The sequence below is a fragment of the Elephantulus edwardii genome, unplaced genomic scaffold, assembly GCF_000299155.1.
Source record: "Elephantulus edwardii isolate Elephantulus edwardi_28Jun2011 unplaced genomic scaffold, EleEdw1.0 scaffold00313, whole genome shotgun sequence".
NCBI classification, from domain to species: Eukaryota; Metazoa; Chordata; class Mammalia; order Macroscelidea; family Macroscelididae; genus Elephantulus; species Elephantulus edwardii.
Genome location: NW_006400063.1, coordinates 2,095,042 through 2,105,590, shown reverse-complemented (window position 1 = coordinate 2,105,590; position 10,549 = coordinate 2,095,042).

Below are 10,549 nucleotides of genomic sequence, written 5' to 3'. Positions count from 1 at the left end.
TCAGCTCCTGGCCTAGTTTTCACAGCTGATATTGAGCTTCTCCAGTGGTTCTTTCCACAGATGTAATCGATCTGATTCCTATGCGTACCATCACGTGAAATCCAGGTGTACAACCTGCGTTTATGTCTCTTAAAAAATGTATTTGCTATGAATAAGTCATTGATTGTGCAAAATTCGATCATTCCCTCTCCCGCTCTATTTCTGTCACCGAGTCCATGTTTTCCAACTACTGAATGAGAACTGAGGCACTAACAGAGACTTGTACACAGATGCTCATAGCAGTGTTATTCACCATCACAAGAACTTTGAAACAGCCCAAATATTCAACCACAATCAAATGGATTGAGAAATTGTGATACATTCACCTGATGGAATACTATGCAGCACACAAGAGTAATGATTTTGTCAATCACTACCTAACTTGAGAGAGACCAGAAGGCATTATGCTAAATGAGCTAACTTAATCCAATAAGGACAAATAGTGCATAAGACCAATATTGTAAAACACATCTGAGGATCCAAAGGAGGGAAGGTGGGAGTAAATGTGTGAGGATTTGTGAGTGGGAGTTAATCATAGGGTCACATAACTTGATGGATGGAGTGTGGGGTAGGTAAAGGAAATAGAAAATATCGAGTGTGAAAAGCAATGTATATAAACTTTGTAAGTAATCCAGCATAAAACAAAAATTTAGGGAGAAAAGTGCAACAATGAATGAATGGAAATCCAAAGTCTCTGTAAACTTTCATTGAAATTAGTAATAATTTTTTAAGTATATATTAAAAAAATTTTAAAGACCAAACCAAAGTTTATTTTGATTGGATGTGAGCACTGGGAAGGGATGGTAACTCTCCTTGATAAAGTCTCAGTTACATGGAGAACTGGAGTGGCCTAAAAGGCTGCCACGGTGCCCTCACCCTAGCCCTTCCAGAGTCAGGGTTTGCAGGGCACCCCACCCGCCACTCCCTGCCACGGAAGTGTTGGTTTGGTGGTGGTAGGATTTGAAACTCAACCCTGATATCCTGTTAGAGTTCATAATTTAGAAAATATTTTTAATATTCTGTAAATTGGAGAGTGTTTACTTCTCTGTTTTTTATCCTAGAAGCATATTTAACTGATAGCTTCTGTATATAAATAATTGTTGGCATTTTGAAAAGTTATGTCTAAGAAACAGTATTCAAAACACCAGCAATATTATGCACAAAAAGATAAATGAACTTAATTTATTAATTTACTAGGTTTAGTAAGATACTATTTGAAGGTTAGCCCTGTGAATGACAGTAGCCATCAGTTAAATAAGGTTAGTCCTGGGTTTGAAATGAAGCTTCTGTGTGTGTGTTCCGTCAAATCGGATCTGACTGGTACAGGAGATTACCCCTCATCTCCAACAGAGTATCTGGTGGATTCGAACCACTTACCTTTAGGGTTGCAGTGCAGCTTCCATTTTAGCCACACTGGAAAGTGCTATCAAGTGTTCTGGGAAGGGAGGAAGGCCTCTCTGCATATGGAAAAGCCCAGGCATGGGATTCCCTTCCTCTTAACATAGCAACAATAGCAGTAACAAAAGAAAACCATGACATATAAGTGGAGTCAGGCAATGTTGTGGGTGAAGTAAACTACCTGAAGGTATGGGGGGAAAAAACCCACCCCAATACATTTTAATTAAGAAATGTAAAGTGTAAATAAACTAGTAAAATAAAAAAAGAAAAGATAACTTAAAAAAAATCTTAACAAAAATAATGAGAATAACAATGTTTACATTTTTACAAATGTCTTCAATTGGAGCTCTGGTAGCCTTGTGGCAAGAGGCTGCACTGCAATCCCAGGAGTATGCAGCTCAAATCCACCAGATGCTCTGCTGCATTAGGAGGGATGTACCAGTCAGATCCAATTTGACGGTACACACACACACACACACACACACACACACACATAAATTTTTTTAAAAAATACCACAAATGTCTTCAATCAATGCTTTACTTCATAGAACAGTAAGATTTTAATATGTTCCTGTATTCCAACTTTTGCAATACTTAATTAAATATATGAAGATAATCTGGCCTTACATACACCTATCTTGTGACATAGGTAACATGTACTTTTGGGGGGGAAGTAAAAAAAGAATAAACTTTTATTGAATGCATATGTTCTATGTCCTTTATACTTGTCATCTCATTTAGTATTTAAAACACTGAAAATTAATTGTGAGCTATTTTTATTTCAATATGTATTTTTAAACTGTTTTGATTGGGTTTGGTTTTTTGTGTTTTTTTTTTAGGGGCAAGAGTTACATCTTCAAACTAAAGTATATCTTAATGACATGGATGGAATAAAGTTTTCAGCCACTAAAAGATCTGCATTTACTGATGTGACAGCAGTCAAAATGAGGATAACTAGCTGCAAACTTTCATTAATAATTGGAAAATGGGATGTATGAAGTATGACTCTGGGATAATTAAAAGTCATAATAATGCAAAAATATTAATATCTGAGGCATAATATAACTGAAATGGACTGGCATTGACCATTTAAAAAATTAATTTCAATGAACAATTACAGAGATTTTGGATTCCCATTCATTTATTGTTGCACTTTTCTCCCCCTCCCCCCCACCCCACCTGCAGTTCGCTCCTCTCCTTGAAAAGCAAAAGAAAAACTCCTTCATTGGTATACAATCCCCCTGCACTTCTCCACCATCACCCTGAGTATACTCCACTCTGCAACCCTCATTCTGAACTCTTATGATAATCATAATGCCTTAAATTATATTGCTTTTAAACTGTTCTCTCCCTCATTGGCTGCACTGAACATTTTTAATTAGACAATCATAAGATCTACTATATTGGTAAATGACAATTTAAGAGGAATAGTATCACATTAATCAACAAACACTTTAAGGTCTTTCCTGTAGTGCAAGTCTATAAATAATAGGATAATATCTATCTATCTATCTATCATCTATCTATCTATCATCTATGACTGATTAATGTAACTGTTATTAAAATTTACACACCAGGTAACTTGTGGTTGCTGTGATGCTCAACACTGTGACACTGATGTGTCAAATGCAATAATGATTACTCACAGTGGACAGTGTTTGGTGGAGCTCCCTGATTAAAATAAGCTTGGAAGCAGGAGTGTCATCCATTTCTGAAATAGCTTGCCTCCTGGAAACCCTATGAACTTGGAGAAATGATGAAAATTATACAAGTGTTCAGGTCTTTCGTTCATAGGGTCGCTATGAGTCATCTACAATTCAACGGCACTTAATAACAACAAAGACAAAGATGAAGAAATTGAGGATCTCTACCAGTTTTTAATGAAGTCAATAGTTTTATTCGGGTTCACTTAATTTTACCTAATGCCTATTTTTTCTTTTCTTTTCAGAGGATGTTTGGTGTCCTAGTATGTAGGCAGTTGCATTGCTAGCCAAAAGGTAGAACCTTTCTGGTTTCAAATCCACCAGTGGCTCCATGGAAGAAAGATGGGCAATTCCCTTCTATCTGAATTACAGCCTCTTGGAAACCCTGTGAAGGGTCAGCTTTGAGTCGACTGCAATGAGCTTTTCTGAAGGATTCCACTCAGAATAAAACATTCCTTAAACATGTCTTCCTTGACTTTTCTTGGATTTGAAAATTTTTCAGATTTACTGTGTTTTTCATAATGCTTGACACTTTTGAGCACGAGTAGTCTTAGACTGGAGATCTGTTCTTGAATGAGTTAAGTTCAATTTGTAGGTAAGTTGGAACAAATACATTCAGGTTTGTATCAGTCTTATTTTGGTGCAAAAAATCAACTCGAACTCTGTATAATTACTTTAGAAACAGTACTTACACAAGTGATGGTGATAGGGATTACTTTGTTGAGAGTAGGTGTTGGTCCAGTGGTTTAAAAATGTGTGAAAATTTATATAATATCAAAAGACAAATTGGAGGATGCAAACAATGGAGCAGGAAGCATGCAACTGGATGACATTGCCTGTGCTGCTCCCACAGTAATTTGGGGGGCGAACTGCTGTCTAGCTTGACCATGCAGGACCCCTTAACTCAGGTACTTTGGGAAACAACCTGCTGTGACACTGGACCATAAAGGTTTCCTAACTCAGGCAAAAAGGAGGGAGATCCTGGGCTGAAGAAAGAGGTGACAAGCCACTTCCCAAAGGGAACAACAGGCTTCCTCCATGCTCATTCAGGTGCTTTGGGAAACAAACTGCTGTGAGGCCAGACCACATGGGATCTCTAACTCAGGAATCAGGGTGAGAGGCCCTGGGCCCCTCGAAGGAGGTTACAAGCCACTTCCAGAAGGGAACAAAAGGTTTCCTCTGTGCTCACTCAGGTCCTTTGGGGAACAAACTGCTGTGAGTCTGGACCCTTGGAATCCCTAACTTAGACAACAGGGAGGGAGGTCATGGGCCCCTTGAAGAAGGTGACAAGCCAACAGGCTTCTTCTGTGCTCACTCAGGTATTTTGGGGAAGAAACTGCTGTGAGGCCCAAGGCCTGTAAACCCTCAGGCCAATAAAGAAACACAGATTTATAGGTGCTTCACAAAACATTGCTGTACCCTGGATAATTTTATACTTATAACACTCTAAAATCTACTAAGAAAAGACTCCCATAATGTCAAGAAAGCAGCAATCCACATCAGCTACTAAGAAGAAACAAAATAACCCTTCTCTTAAAAAAGCAGACCCAATGAATACCCCAGATAGAGAGAATCAGAAGAAATATGTTGATATAGAGTGGCTTGATCAGCTACAGAAAAAGATGCAAATATGGGAAGAAACAATGTATATCAATAAGAGAGAAAATACTTCAAAGACAATAATCCAGAGGAAATAGATAGATGAGGAGAAACTTGGACAGATATTGATGAAAATACAAAAGATGGAAGAAAAAATTGATAGAATAGACAAAGGGGTACAAGAAATTTAAAAACCATCACAAAAGAGAGAGGGTATAGCCAGCACAGTACTGGAAATAACAGAGAAGCAGGTAAATGCAATCCAGAATATTAAGATGAAATGGTAGAAGTGTCCAACACACTGGTAGGACAAAAAATTATAGAACTGAAGAGATGGAGCAGAGTGTCAGTGAGCTGGAAGACAAAAGACTCACTAGAAACCTACTTGAAGAAACAACAGAGATGAGATGTAAAGAAAATAAAGAAAACATTAGAATTGTGTGGGATGACATCAAACGTAATAATATATGTCTGATTGGAATTCCAGAACATGGGAGGGACAGGGAAATCACTGAGAAGAATGTGGAAGAAGTACTGGAAGAAAACTTCCCAGGTATTTTGAAGAATGGGGAAATCCACATCCAAGAAGCACAGAGAACTCCAAATAGACTAGACCCTAAAAGAAAAACACCAAAACATATCATAGTCAAATTCTCCAAATTAAAAATAAGGATAGAATTCTAAAAGCAGCATGAGAAAAGCAAAGAGTTACTTACAAAGGGGAAACACTTCTATTAAGTTTGGATTTCTCAGTAGAAACCATGCGGGCTAGAAGGTAATGGAATGCCATATACAGAAAGTTGAAAGATAGCAATTGCCAGCCCAGGATCTTATATCCAGTAAGGCTCTCTAGAAAATTTGAAGGGGAAATTAGATCCTGTGCAGAAAAGAAGGACCTTAAGGAATTTGTTAAAAACAAGAACAAAACTAGAAGAAATTTTCTGTTTAGTCCTACACACAGGGACACCAAAGGAATGTGAATGGACCATAGTAACCAGAAACAACAGAAAAACACAGCAAAATGGCAAAATTAAAACTTGGTCTGACAATAATCACACTTAATGTGAATGTACTAAATGTACCAATTAAGAGAAAAAGAGTAGCAGAATGGATAAAAAAACAAAGCTCATCAGTTTGTTGCCTACAAGAGACACATCTAAAAAAAGGAAGAGAAAGACAGGTTTACAATCAAGGACTGGAAAAAAAATACCAAGCAAATGGCAAACTCAAAAAAGCAGGAGTGGCAATACTAATCTCTGATAAGACAGATTTAACAATGAAAAAAACCATCGAAGATAAGGAAGGGCATTACATACTGATTAAAGGCACAATAGATCAAGAAACCATAACCTGGGTCAACATTTATGCACCAAATGACAGACCTCCAAAATACATAAAATAACAGTTAACAGAATTGAAGAGACAAATAGAGAGCACCACAATAGTGGTAGGAGATTTCAATACACCCCTATCACCAAAGGATAGGTTAACTCAAATGAAACTCAACAAAGATGCAGAAGATCTAAACTATACAATCAGCCAACTCAACCTTGTGGATGTATTTGGAGAATTGCATCCAATTAAAACTCAATTCACTTTCTTTTCAAGTGTACATGGTACATTCTCTAGAATTGATCACATATCAGATCACAAAGCAAGCCTCAACAGTTTCAAAAACATTGAAAAATACAAAGGATTTTCTCAGACCACAATGCCATAAAATTAGAAATTAACCACAGAAGAGTAAAGCTTACAAAACCACACTATATAGAAACTAAACAACTCTCTGCTAGAACATGATTAGGTTATAAAAGAAATAAAGAATGAAATAAAAAAAGTTCCTTGAAACAAATGATAATGAAGATACAACTTACTAAAACCTCTGGGACACAGCAAAGGCAGTCCTCAGAGGGCAGTTCATAGCAATAAGCATACACATTAAAAAGAAAGAAAGGAGAAGAATCAATGATCTAATTCAACACCTTCGGCAAATAGAAAAAGATCAACAACCTAATCCTACAGCCTCTAGAAAAAAATAAATTATAAGGACAAGAGCTGAAATCAATGAGATGAAAAACAGAAAAACATTCTTCTTCCCCCCCACCCCCGAATGTCTGTTTTAATTGTCCAATTGCCACAGTGCTTGTCAAAGCCAGTTCTGATTGATCTCCTTTGTCAGTGTGTCCTTTGCCATTCCCTATCACTCCTCCCTGAGAGAGACTTCACCCTGATTCATAAGGAGAACTGGGGAGGAGGGTGGAGAAAACAGTGCAACAATGAATAAATGAAAACCCCAAACAAACAAACAAACAACCCCCCACATTCCAAATTAGTGTCATAATCACTGTATGAAAAAAATATATTTATATTCATTCATCTTATCCTTCAGCCAAATTCTGAAAACAAACAAGAAATAAAGCTTTGTCAAAAAAAAAACAAAAGATCTGTGTAGAAATTCTTGAATGGGAATCTAACTCCTGTGTATATTGTCACTGAAAACAATAAAATACTAAATATTATAGGAAAAAAAACCAAACAAACCAGAAAAACAATTGAAACTATCAATAAGACCAGGAGCTGATTTTTTGAAAGGGTCAAGAAAATTGACAAACCACTGGCAAGTTTAACTAAAGAAAGAAAGAAAAAAAAAAGACACAGATAACTCGATTAAGAAATTACTGCGGTGACATCAGAACAGAACCAGAGGATATTAAATAGATAATATCAGAATACTATGAAAAGCTATACTCTGATAAATTTGAAAACCTAGAGGAAATGGACAAATTCCTCGAAACACATCCCCTGCCCAGATTGACAAGGACAGATACAGAACACTTTAACAGACCCATCACAAGAGAAGAAATTGGAAAGGTAATAAAAACACTTCCCCAAGAGAAAAGTCCTGGACCAGATGGCTTCACAGCTGAATTATACCTAATATTCAGAGAAGATTTAGCACCTATTCCACGTAAATTATTTTTTAAAAATTGAAAAGGAAGGAACACTTCCAGAGTCATTCTATGAAGCAAGCATAAGTCTAATACCAAAACCAGGCAAAGATATTACCAAGAAAGAAAACTACAGACCAATATCTCTGATGAATATAGATGCAAAAATCCTTATCAAAATCCTAGCCAATAGAATCCAAAAGTATATCAGAAAAATAATTCACCACGACCAAGTGGGATTCATAACAGGTATGCAAGGATAGTTCAACATAAGAAAAACAAACAATGTAATTCATTATATTAACAAAGTAAAAAGAACCATATGATCTTGGCAATTGGTGTAGAAAAAGCATCTGACAAAACCCAACACCCTTACCTGATAAAGACACTCAGCAAAACTGGAATAGAAAGGAATTTCCTCAAAATAGTGAAAAGTATACATGTAAAACCAAGAGCCAACATCATTCTCAATGGACAAAGACGAAACACATTTTCCTTGCAAACAGGGATCAGACAAGGATGTCCACTGTCACCACTTCTTTTCAATTTGTATTGGAAGTGCATGCTAGGGCAATAGGACAAGAAAAGGAATAAAAGACATCCAGATTAGCAAAGAAATTGTTAAACTGTCGCTATATGCAGATGATATGATAGTGTACACAGAAAACCCCAATGACTTTACAAAAGAACTGTTAGAGTTAATAGGCCAAATTAGTAGATTGGCAGGATATAAGATCAATATTAAAAAATCAATAGGATTCCTCTTCAGTAACAAAGAGAACTCAGAGACGGAAATAAGGAAAGCAATGTGATTTACAATAGCTAACCACAAATTGAGATACTTGGGAGTGAACATAACTAGAGATGCAAGAGACCTATACAAAGAAAACAACAAATCATTTCTGAAAGACACAATAAAAGATCTAAAGAAATGGAAAAATGTGCCCGGTTCATGGATAGGAAGACTCAATAGGGTGTAAATGACAATCCTACCAAAGCCAATTTACATGTTCAGTGCAATCCCAATCCAGATACCAAATTCCTTTTTCAAGGAGGTTGAAAGGGAAATTATCAAATTTATTTGGAGAGACAAGAGACCCTGAATAAGCAAAACACTTCTGAGAAACAAAAATGAGGTTGGTGTCATAGCACTCCCTGATCTCAAAACCTACTACACAGCATAGTAACAAAAAAACAGCATGGTACTGGTACAATGACAGGGACATAGACCAATGGAACATAATTGAGACCCAGCTATCTATGGTCAACTGATATTCAACAAGGAAATCAAAGAAATTAAATGGGGAAATGGAAACCTCTTCAACAAATGGTGCTGACAAAACTGGACTTTTACCTGCAGAAAGCTGAAACATGACCCACATCTCACACCATATTAAAAAATCAACTCAAGGTGGATCCAAAACCTGGCAGTAAAGCCCAAAACCACAACGTTCATAAGAGACAAACTGGGATCAAGCTTAGAAGCACTAGTCCAATGTATAAAAAGATTGCCAAATACAACCAGAAATGAGGAATATAAAGAGGATAAAATTGATGCATGGGACCTTCTAAAGATTAAATCTCTGTGCACATAAAATTTTATTTCCCAGCAGGGTGAAAAGAAAACCTACAGACTGGGAACAAACATTTGGTAATACCATTTCCAACAATAGTCTTATAACAAAAGTTTACAGAATACTGCTGGCCTTTACAAGAAAAAGACTGATAACCCAATTACCAAATTCACAAAAGACATGGAAAGAATTTTCACAACGGACGATATTCAAATGGCAAACAGACACATGAGGAAATTCTCCAAATCACTGGCAATAAGAGAGATGCAAATCAAAATCACAATGAGGTACCACCTCACTCCAGTAAGAGTGGCAAAGTTTAACTGGACAGCAAGTAATAGATGTTGGAGAGGATGTGCCTAGAAAGGAACTCTTATACATTGTTGGTGGAATTGTAAAATGGTACAACCATTCTGGAAGGCAGTTTGGTGCTTTCTCAAAAAGATGAACATAGATATTCTATATTACCCAGCTATTCCACTAATTGGAATATACCCTGAGAATATGAGAAGTGAGGCACAAACTGAGATTTGTACACCAATGTTCACAGCAGCATTATTCACCATCTCAAGAACATGGAAATAGCCCGTATGTCCAACTACAAATGAATGGATTGAGAAAGTATGGTACATTCACACAATTGATTTCTATGTAGTACATAGGAGCAATAACTTTGTTAATTATTACGTAACTTGGGAGGGACTAGAGAGTGTTTTGCTGAGTCAACTAACTCGGTCCCACAAGGATAAATATTATATAAGACCATTATTGTAGAATGAGTATAAGGATCCAGGAGCTGTGGGCGAGGCTGGAAGCAGGGGGATGTGGATGTACAGGGGGAAGAGGGGATTGATCATTGGATTGTACAATTTGTTGGGGGGGGGGATTGAGGTAGATTGAAAGAATTTGTTCTAATTTATATTAGAAGTTTGTAAATAAACTAGTAGAAAACCTAAAAATAACAAAAAAAAGGCAAATCGAAGCCTTTAGTGAGACTGCTAACTAGAAACTTATTGTACTGGTCTTGTATTTTGTAAAATACTTCCCAGTTGAGATTTATCTGATATTTTCCTCATAATTAAACTGGCATTATAGGATTTTGAGAGGAAGTCACAAGAGTAAAGTGCCATTTTCATCACATCCTACAAAATGTTCATACCAACATGACTTATCACAGTTGATGCTGATGTTGGTAATTTGGTTGAGATAGTGTTTGCCAAGTTTTCTACACTGTGGTTATTCTTTTGTTCCTTACCCCACCTTCACCACCCTTTCCATACTGTTTTTA